We start from the raw sequence: 13,899 nt of genomic DNA, 5'->3' as shown, positions 1-13,899 counted from the left end.
CAGATCGCGGTATCCCGGCCGAGGCGGGAACCTAGGAGTCCGCCGAATCTTGAGGCGATCCTTTGGGCTTCGCGGAGGCGCCACGTGGTACCCGGAAGTCCGAGGGGCCTGACAGGACTGGGCGACGGGCCGAGGCCCGCCACCGCGTGCCCTTGGCCACGTGTGTGGATTTATTGCGGCGTCTGGGGGCCGATTGGACTTCCCCGTGCAGTTAGTGCGTGTGTACGTGCGCACTTATTGCGGGGTAGTGGAACGAGCGCGTGCAGACGATCCCACTCCCCCACGTTCGAACCGGGGGTTATAAATTGAGGGGGGGCAAAGGGGCGGCGGACATTATTCTCGCTCGCGCCCTCCTGTCCCCCTACTCTCGCTTTGCTTCTTGCCACCGACGCACAGCTGCGCCTGCGGTCTTGAGCAGAGATCTTCTCCGTCGTCCTTCTTCCTCTTCTTCTTCCAGTGATGTCGCTGCCGTCGGGCTCCTGGATGGGCTCGACCGTCACCCCCGACGACATCACCTATCTTCGGTCCTCGCGGCGCCTGCCGTGGGAGACGGACGTCGGTGTCCGTCTGCCGCGCGGGGAGCAGAGGCCCCGGCCGGAGGGGCAGGAGCGCGTCGTCTTCCTCACGCATTTCGAGCATGGCTTCGGGCTTTAGGCGTGCACTTTCTTCCGCGCGTTCTTTGAGCTCTTCGGGCTCCAGCCGCACCACCTCGGCGTCGGTGCCATCATCCAGCTCTCCGGCTTCGTGACCCTGTGCGAAGGGTACCTGGGGGTCGAGCCAACCATTGATCTTTGGGCGAGCTTCTTCTCCTTGATGCAGCAGGGCCCGTCGGCCGGGGAGTTCGCCGACTGCGGGGCCGCTGTCATCTCGAAGCGGTCGGGGCGGACTTCCCCAAGATCCCGCTCGAGGATTCTGCCAAGAAGTGGCAGAACTCCTTCTTCTACATCCGCAACCATGGCGCGGACCACATCAACCTTCCCCCCTTTGCCGTCGCGCCTCCGCGGGTGAAAACGAACTAGGGCTACTCGCTCCGGCGCCCATCACAGGAGATCGTCAACCTCCGCGAGCGGGTCACGGTGATGAGGACGTAGGAGGGGATCACTAGCACCGACCACCTCGCCGCGTTCATCACCCGTCGGGTTCTCCAGCTTCAGAGGCGCTCCTGCCTCATCGGCGAGATGATCGGGCTTCAGGACCCCAACCGGATGGGGTCGACGCGGATATCTGCAGAGCAGGTCGCGCGAGGCGTGAATGACATCTCCAAGACGAACCTTGGAGATGACTGGCGATTCAGCAAGGCGCCGTACAGCCAGGCGAACCCGGCGCCGCAGGTGAGCGTCTGGTCTTGCTATTTTTCCACCGCGCATCTTCTCATTCGTCCCGACGCGTCACGGGAGATTCTTCTGAACTCGAGCCGGCATCCTTACGCCGGGGCTCCGTTGCAGGTGGCGCCGGTGGCACCAGAGGAACCCGCAGCTCACGGCAGCGAGGAGGTGGCCGAGTCCGGCGTCGGCGCTGGGCGTCGCGCGGGTAAGCTTCGAGTCTTTCTCTTCTTCATTTGTCTTGAATCATTTGGGCACGTTGCAGCGTAAGCGATGCTGACGCCGATTGTTGATGTAGCGGCATTGGGCGGGGGAGGCAGCAAGGCGGGCGGAGCCGGGTCCTCGCATGGGGTGGCGCCGAGCCGCCCGCACGAAAAGGACAGCGTCGCTCCACGAACCCGAGCCTCGAAGCGCACGGCGGATCCGGCCGAGCCTAGGAGGCCGACCAAGAAGAGGTGCGGGAAGCCGACTCCGGTCCCAGTCTTCTCGGGGTAAGTCATGTTTCTTGCTTGCGCCCCGATTTCTTGGGCTAGCCTTGTCTTTTGCTTCCTCATTCTTCTTTTTTCTTCAGGTCGCCGATCGCGCTGGCGAGGGCGGTGGCGGAGGCCGCGGCCGCCGAGGGGGCCGCGTTCCGTAGGAGCCCGTCCGACCTCGCTGGCCTAGCCTGGGAGGAGGGACGGGCGACTCGGACCTCGGCCTGGACCCGGATGACGCCGAGGCCTTGGCCTCGCGGGACAGGAACCAGGCCGAGGCGGAGTTGGAGGCGCCGTCGGTCCAGGCTTGGACCGACACGGCGGAGACATGGGCGCGAGGCACCGCGGAGTCAGCCTGGCGCGAGATGTCGGAGGGCACGATGGTGGCGGCGACGGTTTTTGAGCCGTCGACGGTGAGGGGGCGCGGCCGCGAAGGCCGGGCTAAGGTGGTGGTTCTCGACCGGGAGGTCATGGAGGTGGGGGACAAAATCCCGCCACGGGCCGACGTGGTCGAGCGCGTGGGGGCTGATGGCGGTGGAGGCGGCGTCGCTTTGGAGGAGGCGCCGCGGGTGGTGGTGCCGGAAGCGCCGCCGGTTATGGAGGAGGCACCGCAAGCGGCGGTGCCTGAGGCGGCGACGCAGGGCGTCCCGCCGTCCGAGGAGGTGGCGACGCTGGGAGGGGCGTCGGAGGAGGTGCTAGCCGCGTCGCAAGGGGACAACAGTGGGCGTGCCTTGGTGCTCCGTCCGGGAGGGCGCCGAACCGCCGTGCCACAACCCGCGCGGGTGTGATCGTCTTTGGGCCCCAGACCTAGGAGGAGGCGGCGCTGGACGCCATTAGCCGCCGGCTGCAAGGTCGGACGGAGCGGCTTGAGGCCTTTGCCCAGGCCGAGGTGGAGCAGACGCGCGACTTAGAGTGTGTTGTATTGGTAAGTTCTTCTTTCTTCTTGTTTTCTTGTGATTTCATCTCTGTGGGGGCGCGCCAGCGCACCCACTAGGTGTAGCCCCCGAGGTTCGGGACAACTATGTAGTAGTTGGGTCGAACCTTAGGAGTGTAGGCCTTGTCCTGACTTTGGTCTTCTCTTCAGCACCTTGACGCCTTCCGGGTTGCCGCCTTCAACCGGCTCCTGGGCAAGCATCGGGAGCTCAAGGAGCAGCTTGCTGCCAAGGAGGAGGAGCTTCGCGTCTCCGCAGGTACTTTTTGGTGTTCTTTCTTCTAGTGGGGGCGCGCTAGCGCACCCACTGGGTGTAGCCCCCCGAGATTCGGGCCAACTGTGTAACAGTTGGGCCAAATCAAAGGTCTTGTCTTACTCTTTTTTTCTGCTGAGTTCTTCTTCTTTGCAGCTGAGGTGATGTCCTGGCCGACCCGGCTATTCCGAGCTGGTCATCATTATGACCGGCTTGTTCCTGATACCGTCCGTCTCGGCGTCGAGGCGGCGCAGGCCAGGGCGGAGGCGGCCGCGGCCCGACGGTCTCTTGATGAGGCCAATCGGCTGCACGAGCAGCTGGCGGGTCACAAGAGCCGCCTCGAGGCCAAGGTGGAGCTTCTTAAGGCGGAGGCCGCCAAGGTGGTGGAGATGCAGCAGGCCCTGGTCGAGGCGGACCAGCAACGCGGCCAGCTAGTCGACGATAAGGACCGGCTCCAGGCCAAGGTGGAGTGTCTACGGCAGCAGGCCACCACGGCTGAGGAGGCCCTCCAGGCCGAGGCTCGCTGCTGTGAGGCGGCCGAATACAAGGACGCCGAGCTGAAGGCGGCCCTTGCCAAGGCGGCTGACCTGGAGAAGGCGCTGTGGGAGCGGGACCACGTCTTGGAGCGGGAGCGTCGTGGTACGTTGCTCGAGGCGCAGCACCTGGAAGAGTCTTTCTCCAGTAAGTGTTGCTTCTTCGTAGTTTGCCGGGTCGGGACCCGGCCCTTCCTTCCTTGTTGGTCTTCTAACTTGCTTCTTTTTTGGCTACAGGGGCCTTTCCGGAGACGTAGCGGCTGGCGGAGGAAGCCGTCCGCTATCAGCGTGACCCGACCGGCATTGTTGGGTCCGGGACGGATCCGCTGACGGCCTCGACCTTCCTGGAGATCATTGCCGCTGCTGAGGCCCGACTGCGGGTCTTGGGGACGCAGATGGAGCGGCTGTCCCGAGCCGGCACCGCGATGACAGCGGCCCTGTGGCCGAACTCCGTCCATCCATAGCTTCTCGCGCCTTTTGCACTGGTTGGAGATGGGCCCGGATCTCCTTAGCAACTGGCGCGTTTCCGCCGCCCGGGCCGGTGCTGAGATGGCGCTCCGGATCATGCTGTCTTGGCATTCGGATCTTCAGCTGGACGTGCTGATGGGTCAGCGCGCTGGATCGGAGCAGTTGCTGCAGGAGCAGGCCAGCCGGATCGCCTCCCGGGCCCGGCTATATCGCCGAGTTCGCCTTTCACGATGAGTTCCATCTGGAGCGAACGGAAGACGACACAGTCGTGGATGGTGATGACTACGGCTTGCTTCTTCGCGACCCGTAGGGCAGCTCGGAAGACACGGGCGTCTACGGTGACGCGGAAGCCGAAGAGGACGCTGGTTCTTTGCTGGACCCGGAGGCCGGTCGGAGGGATCCGTCGACGTCGCGACGCGGCGCTGGGAATGCCTGAGGATCTTTTGTAGAAAACTTTGTTAAGTAGCAGGTCCACCCACCCACTGAGGGTTTTCAGGGTGTAATGAACTCGGGCCGTGGGCCTTTGCTTAAAACATTTATGTGTAAATGTTGTGAGTGTTTATTTGCTTTTTGCCTTCTGCTTTTTTAGAACTTATTTCATGCGTTGTTCCTCTCTGAAACTCCCCCCCCCCCGCGAGTCAGACGGCTGAGGCTCCGGTCCGTGACAAGGAGTTCGGCTCTTCGAGAGGCGTGTGCAGGAGTTGGGTCCTTAGAAGCGTTGAGCGCGAGCGAAACACCAACTGGGCTGGCTGGCGGCAATCCGGCTTGGCCGGTTGGTGAGCGGCCGGTCGTGCGTCTAACTTAGTTGACGAGCATCGGGCCGGGTTGGTCGATCTGGCGGCTTTGACTTAGTGTATGAATCGTAGGGAGCTTTGGCCCGTTGTGCTTCCCCGCCGTCAGCCAGAGCTGGATCTGCGGTTTTAGGGCGAAGGGGGGGACCGTGGCATCCTAACTTCATCAGGAATCACCAAGTAAAGCGGCGGGGTGATGATCAAGCCGGCCAGCCCCCGAGCCTCCGGGTCGAGCTAGTCGACCCAGCGGCTGGGTTCGATAGTCAAGTGATGCAAAATATGGACACAATAAATTGGTCGGCAAAAGGCAGCCCCCGAGTCTCGTTCGGGGACCCCATAGTTTCATATGCTTACAGAAGGCGTCGATACATACATTCGCGAGGATAATGTAAAACGGATGGAGGAGTTCCGTGTTCCACGGCCGGATCGTTTCTTCACCGGCGGTGTCCCTCTTGCGCTTCTTCAACTTGCGCGCGTCGATGAGGTAGTAGGCGTTGCGGTCGCGCAAAGTCCTGCTCACGATGTACGGGCCCTCCCATGGAGAGGACAGCTTGTGCTGGCCTGCCTGCTCTTGGACGAGTCGGAGAACGAGGTCGCCTTCGCGGAATGTGAGATGCTTGATCTTCTTGCTGTGGTAGTGCCTCAGGCCTTGCTGGTAGATAGCCGAGCGGCTAAGTGCCAGAAGGCGCGCCTCTTCGAGCAGGTCAACGCCGTCTTCACGTGCTTCTCTTGCTTCTGCTTTGGTGTACATCGCGACACGCGACGAGTCGAACTCGACGTCGGTCGGGATGATGGCTTCGGATCCGTAGACGAGGAAGAACGGGGTGAACCCGGTCGACCGGTTTGGTGTTGTGCGCAGACTCCATAGAACTGTGGGCAACTCGTCGAGCCAACTGCCGGGTGAGCGGACGAGTGGCTCGACGAGTCGCGGCTTGATGCCGGACAAGATGAGTCCGTAGGCCCGCTCGACCTGCCCGTTGGACTGCCGATGTGGCACGGAGGCCAGGTCGAGGCGGATGCCGGAGACGGAGCAGTATTGCTTGAGCGCGCCCTTGGCGAAGTTGGTGCCGTTGTCGGTGATGATGCTGTTCGGCATGCCGTAGCGCACCGCTGTGTCCTTGATGAACCGGACGGCTGTTGGCCCGTCCAATTTCTTGATTGGTTTTGCCTCGATCCACTTGGTGAATTTGTCCACTGCCACCAGCAAGTGCGTCATGCCGCCTCGAGCGGTTTTGAAGGGTCCCACCATGTCGAGTCCCCAGACCGCGAAGGGCCAGGCGATCGATATGGTGCCGAGTGCTTACGCCGGCTGGTGGCTGCGTTTGCTTAAGCGCTGGCATCCTTCGCACTTGAGGACGAGCGACTCGGCGTCTTCGAGGGCCGTTGGCCAGTAGAAGCCGTGGCGGAACGCCTTGGCCATGAGGGATCGAGATGCGGCGTGATGCCCGCACTCACCCTGGTGAATGTCGAGGAAGATGTCGATGCCGCGATCCTGCTCGACGCAGCGCTGGAACACGCCGGTAGAGCTGCGCTTGATGAGCTCATTGTTGATGATGTTGTAGGCGGACGCCTGGCGCTGAACTTGCCGAGCCTCGGTCTCGTCCATGGGGAGAACCCCATTATCCAGAAACTCTGATATCAGCAAGGCCCAAGATGGGGCCGCGACGGCGTTGAAGACGGCCACCTGGGTGGGTTCCGAGTCGGCGGCTCCTGGGCCGGGTTGAGCAGCCCCTGGGTTGGTGACGGCGACGGCCGGGTCTGGGGTGATGTTGGCCGGGTTGAGCTGAGCAGCCCTCGGGCCGGGTTCGGCAGTCCCCGGGCCGGGTTCAGCAGTCCCCGGTTCGGGTTGCGCCGCGGCCGGGTCTTCTGGGACGTGGATGGACTCGGAGTCCGGCGACGACTTGACGGACATTTTGCGCAGGTGCTCGAGGGAGACGCCAGACGGGATGGCTTGACGTGACGAGGCGATCTTGGCGAGCGTGTCGGCTGCCTCGTTCTCCGCACGCGGGACGTGGAGGAATTCGCAGCCATCGAATGATCCGGACAGCTTCTGGATCAGGAAGCGGTAGCTTGCCAAGTTGGAGTCGCGGGCGTCCCACTCGCCGAAGCACTGCTGCACCACCAAGTCCGAGTCGCTGTAGCATAGGATGCGCCGGATGCCAAGTTCCTTGGCGAGCCGGAGGCCATGCACAAGGGCTTCGTATTCGGTGACATTGTTGGAGGCGGCGAAGTGGATCTGGAGTGCGTAGCGGAGTCGGTCACCCTTCGGAGATGACAGTAGGATGCCGGCCCCTAAGCCGAGTCGCATGTTGGACCCGTCAAAGTGCATGCGCCAATGCGTCGAGTCGGGAGACGGCGGCAGGTACCGAGTCTCGGTCCAGTCGACGAGGAAATCGGCCAGGGTATGAGACTTGATCGTGGTGCGGGGCTCGTAGAGGATGGTGTGGCCGGCTAGCTGGATCGCCCATTTGGCGACCCGGCTGGAGGCGTCCCGGTACCCGATGATTTCTTCGATAGGCACCGTGCTGACGACGGTGACGACGTGTTCTTGAAAGTACTGTGTCACCTTCTTGGCGGTGAGGTACACGCCGTAACACATCTTCTAGTAGTGCGGGTAGTTCTGCTTGGAGGTGGAGAGCACTTCGCTCAGGTAGTAGACCTGGCGCTGGACGGCCTGGATCTTGCCCTTCTCCGGTCGCTCGACCACCAGCACCGTGCTGACCTCCCGCGATGTCGTGGCTATCTAGACCAACAGCGCCTCCTTGTCGGTCGGCGCGGCCAGGACTGGTGCGATGGAGAGCATGCGCTTGAGGTCTTGGAAAGCTTTGTCCGCCTTGCCGTTCCACTCGAACGGGCTTGTTTTCTTGATTAGCTGGTACACGGGCAGTGCCTTCTCACCCAGCCGGCTTAGAAACCGGCTGACTGAGGCCAGGCAGCCTATGAATTTCTGGACATCGCGCAGCCGGGTTGGCTTGCGCATGCGCTCGATGGCCTTGATCTTCTCTGGGTTCGCCTCGATGCTGCGTTCCGAGACGAGGAAGCCGAGCAGCTTTCCGGCTGGGACACCGAAGATGCATTTTTCTGGGTTGAGCTTGACCTTGTATTCGCGGAGGTTGGCGAATGTTTCCTTCAGATCGTCGAGGAGTGTGAGGTGCTGCTTGGTCTTCACCACAATATCGTGCACGTATATGTGGATGTTCTTGCCGAGTTGCGGTAGCAAGCATTTCTGCATGCAGCGTTGGAAGGTGGCACCGGCGTTCTTCAACCCGAACGACATGGTGATGTAGCAGTACGCCCCAAAGGGCGTGATGAAGGACGTCTTTAGGGCATCGGCCGGGTCCAGCTTGATCTGGTGATAGTCGGAGTAGGCGTCCAGGAAGGACATGAGCTCGCACCTGGCAGTCGAGTTGATGACTTGGTCGATCCGCGGGAGAGAGAACGGATCCTTGGGACAGGCCTTGTTGAGGCTGGTGTAGTCGATGCACATGCGCCAGGTCTTGTTTTTCTTTATGACGAGGACTGGGTTGGCCAGCCACTCGGGGTGAAACACTTCCATTATGAAGCCGGCCGCCAAGAGCTTGGCGACCTCTTCACCAATGGTTCTTCTCTTCTATTCGGAAAATCGACGGAGGGGTTGACGGACAGGCTTGGTGTCCTTGCGGACGTGGAGTTTGTGCTCGGCGTACTTCCTTGGGATACCCGACATGTCTTTGGGGGTCCATGCAAAGATATCCCGATTCTCACAGAGGAAGTGGACGAGCTCGCCTTCCTATTTGTTGCCGAGGCGGGCGCCTACGACAACGTACTTGCTACAGCTGGGGTCTTCCGGGTTTAGCTTCACTTTCTTGGTTTCCTTGGAGGGCTTGAACGCGGCCTCATCGGCCGGGTCCAGGGTCAAGATCGACACGTCGGAGGCCTCGCCGGCCAGGGCGACGATCCGGTCGAGCTAGCGCCTCTCCTCAGCAATGACCAGCGACTCGACCAGCTTGGCGCCGTCTCGGGTGCACTCCAGAGACTTGCGGTAGTCGCCGGTGATGGTAATGAGTCCCTTGGGACCCGGCATCTTCATCTTCAGGTACGCGTAGTGGGGGACCTCCATGAATTTGGCGAGCGCGGGCCGGCCCACCAGCGCGTGATACGCGCTGGATAGGTCCACCACCTCGAACTAGATTGGTTCACGTCGGAAGTGGCTGCCGTCGCCGAACAGGACATCGAGCCGGACCCGGCCAATGGGTGAACAGGAGAGGCCGGGTACGATGCCATGGAAGACTGTTCGGGTTGGCTCCAGGTCCTCGGTCTTGAGGCCGAGCTTGGTCATCGTGTCGCGGTAGAGGATGTTGATGCTGCTGCCGCTGTCGATGAGGACTCGGGAGAACTTGCAGGTGTGCCGCGCGATGATGGTAGGGTTGAGGACGAGGGCGTATCCACCCGGACTCGACATGACTGCTGGGTGATCCTCCAGGGTCCCGGTGATCGGGTAATCCGATCAATGCATGAAGTCCGTCTTGGCCGGGACGACGGTGTTCACCTCCTGCCGGAGGAGGCGCTCGCTGTGCTTGTCGACGTCGAGGCTGGTGAAGACGACGTAGGCCATGTTCTGGTCCGGGTAGGCGTCGTTCCGCATCGCGCCGCCGACGGGAGGCGACAATCGAGGCGGGGGCGGCTGCCCCGCGCCCGGAGCCGGAGCCGGAGCCGGAGGAGGCAAAACGTTGCCCCTCATGATGCGCTTGGTGATGGCGCACTGTCGAAGCGTTTGCGTGGAGGGTCTTGCGCCACTATGGTGCTTGCATGGGGCGTCGAGCATCTCTTCAAAGCTCATGGCGGGTTGCCACGCCATCTTGTCGGTCTGCCGGTGCTTCGCTGCCTGGTCCGCCGTGGGCTCAACGGCTGCGATGATCCGGTTGTCGTGACGTTGCGCTGGCTGGTCGGCCTTGCGCTTGTTGTTCTGGTGATGCTGCTGCCGGCTGCTTTTGCCGGCCGGCTTCTGTGGAGGGACCAGCTTCGCCTTGCCGGCCTCATCCAGCGTCACCTGGATCTTCATGGCGGAGTCGGCTTTGGTGTACTTGTCTGCCGTCACCTTGAGCGCGGCCATGGTGGCCGGCTCGGAGCGTAGAAGCTTGATCTTGAGGAGGATGCCATCTCGGCACCCGCTGACGAAGTATTGGATCGCCTGGACTTCATGGATGCCCTCGCAGCTGTTCCGGAGCTCGGTCCAGCGTGCATGCTACTCGCGGCTGGTCTCCGTAGGCCCCTGCACACACATGGCGAGCTGGCTGGGGCGACCGGGCCGCCTGTACATCCCCGTGAAGTTGCGGACAAATGCTTCCTCAAAATCAACCCATGTGTTGATGCAGCCCATCGGCAGGCTGTTCAACCATGTGCGAGCCGATCCTTGGAGCATGAGCGTTGCATAGCGCACGGCGAGACCACGATTGGCACCGGTGGTGCCAATGGCCGTGGTGTAGTCGGTGAGCCAGTCTTCTGGCTTCACGGTCCCATTGTACTTGGGGGTGTCGCGGGGAAGCACGAACCCCTTGGGGAAGGGCTCCTCCCGGATGCATGGGCTGAAGCACGCCGGCCCAATAGCGCCGCTCTCCTCCACCTCCAGGAAGCGAGCGAGCTGATCGAGGCGGTGGCGCGCATCGGCGTCGTCGATGGCGCGGGGGCCGACTCGACTAGCGGCCAGGCCCCGAGGGGCCGGGTCGGCTGGAGCCGGACGCGGACCATGCTGGCCGTGTCCGTGCTGAGTCTCTGGGGCGGGCTCTTTGCCCAGAGCGTCGGCGTCGGTGCCTGCCGGGTTGCGCCGGGTCCGGGCTTGGCCGGAGTGCGCCTTGCCGGGCGGCAAGGAGGCCGTGTGCAGGAGTTCGCCGGGCCCGCCAAGGCGGGCGGAGCCGGACCCGGCCGGCTTGGCGTGCGAGTTGAGGCGATCCTGCTGGGTGTTGGCAGCGTGGAGGAGCTCGTGCATCCGCCCGATGCGCTCCTTGAGCTCCTCGCCTGCGAGTTGGTCGAGGCCGACCGCGGCTGCCTCCGCAGCTCGCATGTTCTTGACTGGGGTCTCGTAGACGGTCCGGACGGCGCCGAAGGCCCGGTCGATCGCTCCTCCCCGGGCGCGAGTATCGGCAGCCTGGCTCGGCTCAGCCGCGGCGGGCATGAATCCGTGGGCGGCGTCGTGCTCCATTTGAGCAGCTTCCAGGCAGCGCCTGGTGGCAGCCAGCGTCTCGGACAGGTCCAGCATTTGCTGGCGCCTGTCCTCGAGCTGGGTTCGGGCTTCAATGATGTTGATGGCGTCGACGTTGGTGCCGATGGGGATGTGGAGGCTCTGCATTGCGGTGCGCAGTGGGTCGGATGGCTTTGTCCGTGCCGTGCCGACCGCGGCTTCGGCGACTCTTCTCGCCTTACTCGACGAGGAAGAGGCGCCATCGCCGGTGACAAAGACCTCCACGTGGGCGTCCATCGCCCCGGCAGTGTATCCGCCACTAAGAGAGAACGGGGAGTCGGAATAGCTGAGTACCCCGCTGGGGTACTCGTCGGCCGCGAGCACGTCGGAGATGCGCAGCACGGTGAAGGAGGCGGCGAGCGCGCCATTGACGTCATCCGCCAGAGCGACGGACTCGTCGAAGTAGGAGAAGGTCCCCATCTGAAGCATGCTTCCGGCCAGCTCCTCGAGCTGCCCCACGGTGGGCGCCAACTGTCGTGGTGGGCGCACGGCAGATGCCAAGGGATGGCTAAAGAGAGGAGGAGGCTCGAGGGCGCTGGTGGGCTTCTGAGGCGAGGTTGATATGCGCAGGCGCAGGACGCCGGACATACCCAGGTTCGGGGCTCTCCGGACAGATAACACCCCTAGTCCTGCTGAGTTTAGTTGGATGGTTGATAGTACAATGTCGCTCCTGGAGCTGTATGGAGGAGGAAGGAGGCTGGCCAAGGCTTGGGCTGCTCCTTCTCCCTGGTGTTGCTATGCGGTGGCTAGTCCTATCTTGCCTGCTTGCTTATCTCGTATTGCTTCGCATCTGTTTCATTGCCCCTGTAGGCGTGGGCTCCTGGGGGGTTTTATAGATCAAACCACCCAGGGTTACAATGGTAATGTGCCGAGTCGGTGGGTCCGTATTGTCGGTGTCCGGGGTACCGGGCTGGGTCCCGCTTGTGGGCTTGTGGTTCGCCGGGTTCCCCTAGGTGCGGGCCCCGCGTGCCTAGGGGGACTGTGCGCCGTCTTGTCGACCGTCATGGCATGCCCGAGTCGAGCCGCGCACAGTGTTCTCCTCAGGCCACCGCTTGCTGTCGTCAGTGGTGAGGGCGGGAACATTGTTGCTGTGCCAGCCCTGGTCAGCGGGTAGGTAAGGGGCACTGTTGCCACGCCCCGGCTGACCACAGGCATGGGCAGGAGCACTGTAGTCTTGGTCATCGGTGATTGAGGTCTCGTCCCATCGTACGGCTTGGATGGGACGGGAGCTGACCCATGGCTGGGTTGTCGTGGCTGCCACAGGTGGGCTGGCTTGCTGGGGAAGCCAAGGTTGTGCCGGGTTGAATTGTCTTGCGCCAGCTGCTGCGGCCGGGTCGACGTACCTTGCCGAGTCGAGGGTCTTGGCCGGGTCGCGCGCCTTGCCGGGTCGAGCGACCCGGCCTGGCGCATGCCGGTTTGCAGGGCGACACGGGCCCCGCTATTTTTGAAATAGATCCGGGTTCCGTTGCCTGCCCGGGGTTCATCCCCCTGACACATCCCACCTTTCTTGTTCAACAATCATCGGTTAGTATCGGTTGAGCCTACGTTTTTTGCTTCTTCACATGAGTTGTGCTATCCTTGCAATGTCATTTTATTTTGTTTTGCTTGCTGCTTGAATACAATAACAAGATCTGAAATTCTTAAATGTTAGAGAGTCTTCACATAGTTGCACAATTATTTGACTACTCATTGATCTTCACTTATATCTTTCGGAGTAGTTTGTCGTTTGCTCTAGTGCTTCACTTATATCTTTTTGAGCACGGCCGTGGTTATATTTTGAAGAAATTGCTAGCCTCTCATGCTTCACTTATATTATTTTGAGAGTCTTTTAGAACAGCATGGTATTTGCTTTGGTTACAAATTTGGTCCTAGAATGATGAGCATCCAAGTTGGGTATAATAAAAACTATCATAGGAAGTGAATTGGATGCTATGATCAATTTTTTGCTTGAGAATTGTTTTGAGATATATAGGTAGTAATGTTAGGGTCATGCTAGTGGATAATTATGAAATTGAGAAATACTTTTGTTGAAGTTGGCAAGTCCCGTAGCATGCACGTATGGTAAAAGTTGTGTGACAAATTTGTTGCATGAGGTGCTCTTTTGATTGTCTTCCTTATGAGTGGCAGTCGGGGACGAGCGATAGTCTTATCCTACCAATCTATCCCTCTAGGGGCATGCGTAGTAGTACTTTGCTTCGTGGGCTAAGTAGATATTTGCAATAAGTATATGAGTTCTTTATGACTAATGTGAGTCCATGGATATACGCACACTCATCCTTCCACTTTGTTAGCCTCTATTATGCTGCGCAACTTTCGTCGGTATCATAAACCCATTATTTACCTTCCTCAAAACAGCCACCATACCTACCTATTATGGCATTTCCGTAGCCATTCTGAAATATATTGCCATGCAACTTTCCACTGTTCCATTTATTATGACATGTTTCATCATTGTCATATTGCTCTTTGCATGATCATGTAGTTGACATCGTATTTGTGGCAAAGCCACCTTCATAATTTTCATACATGTTGCTCTTGATTCATTGCATATCCCGGTACACTGCCGGAGGCATTCATATAGAGTCATATCTTGTTCTAGCTTTGAGTTGTAATTCTTGAGTTGTAAATCAATAAAAGTGTGATGATCTTCATTATTAGAGTATTGTCCCAGTGAGGAAAGAAAGATGAAGACTATGATTCCCCCACAAGTCGGGATGAGACTTTGGACTTTATAAAAATAAAAGAGGCCAAAGAAGCCCACCAAAAAGAAAGATAAAACAAAAAGAAAAAAGAGAAAGAAAAAAAGAAAGAAAGAAAAAGAAAAAAGAAGAAAAAGAAAAAAATGAGAGAAAAAGAGAGAAGGGACAATTGCTACTATCTCTTTTCCACACTTGTGCTTCAAAGTAGCACC

Source organism: Triticum dicoccoides, chromosome 3B (genome assembly GCF_002162155.2).
Source record: "Triticum dicoccoides isolate Atlit2015 ecotype Zavitan chromosome 3B, WEW_v2.0, whole genome shotgun sequence".
Lineage (NCBI taxonomy): Eukaryota > Viridiplantae > Streptophyta > Magnoliopsida > Poales > Poaceae > Triticum > Triticum dicoccoides.
This window is presented reverse-complemented; position numbering follows the sequence as displayed.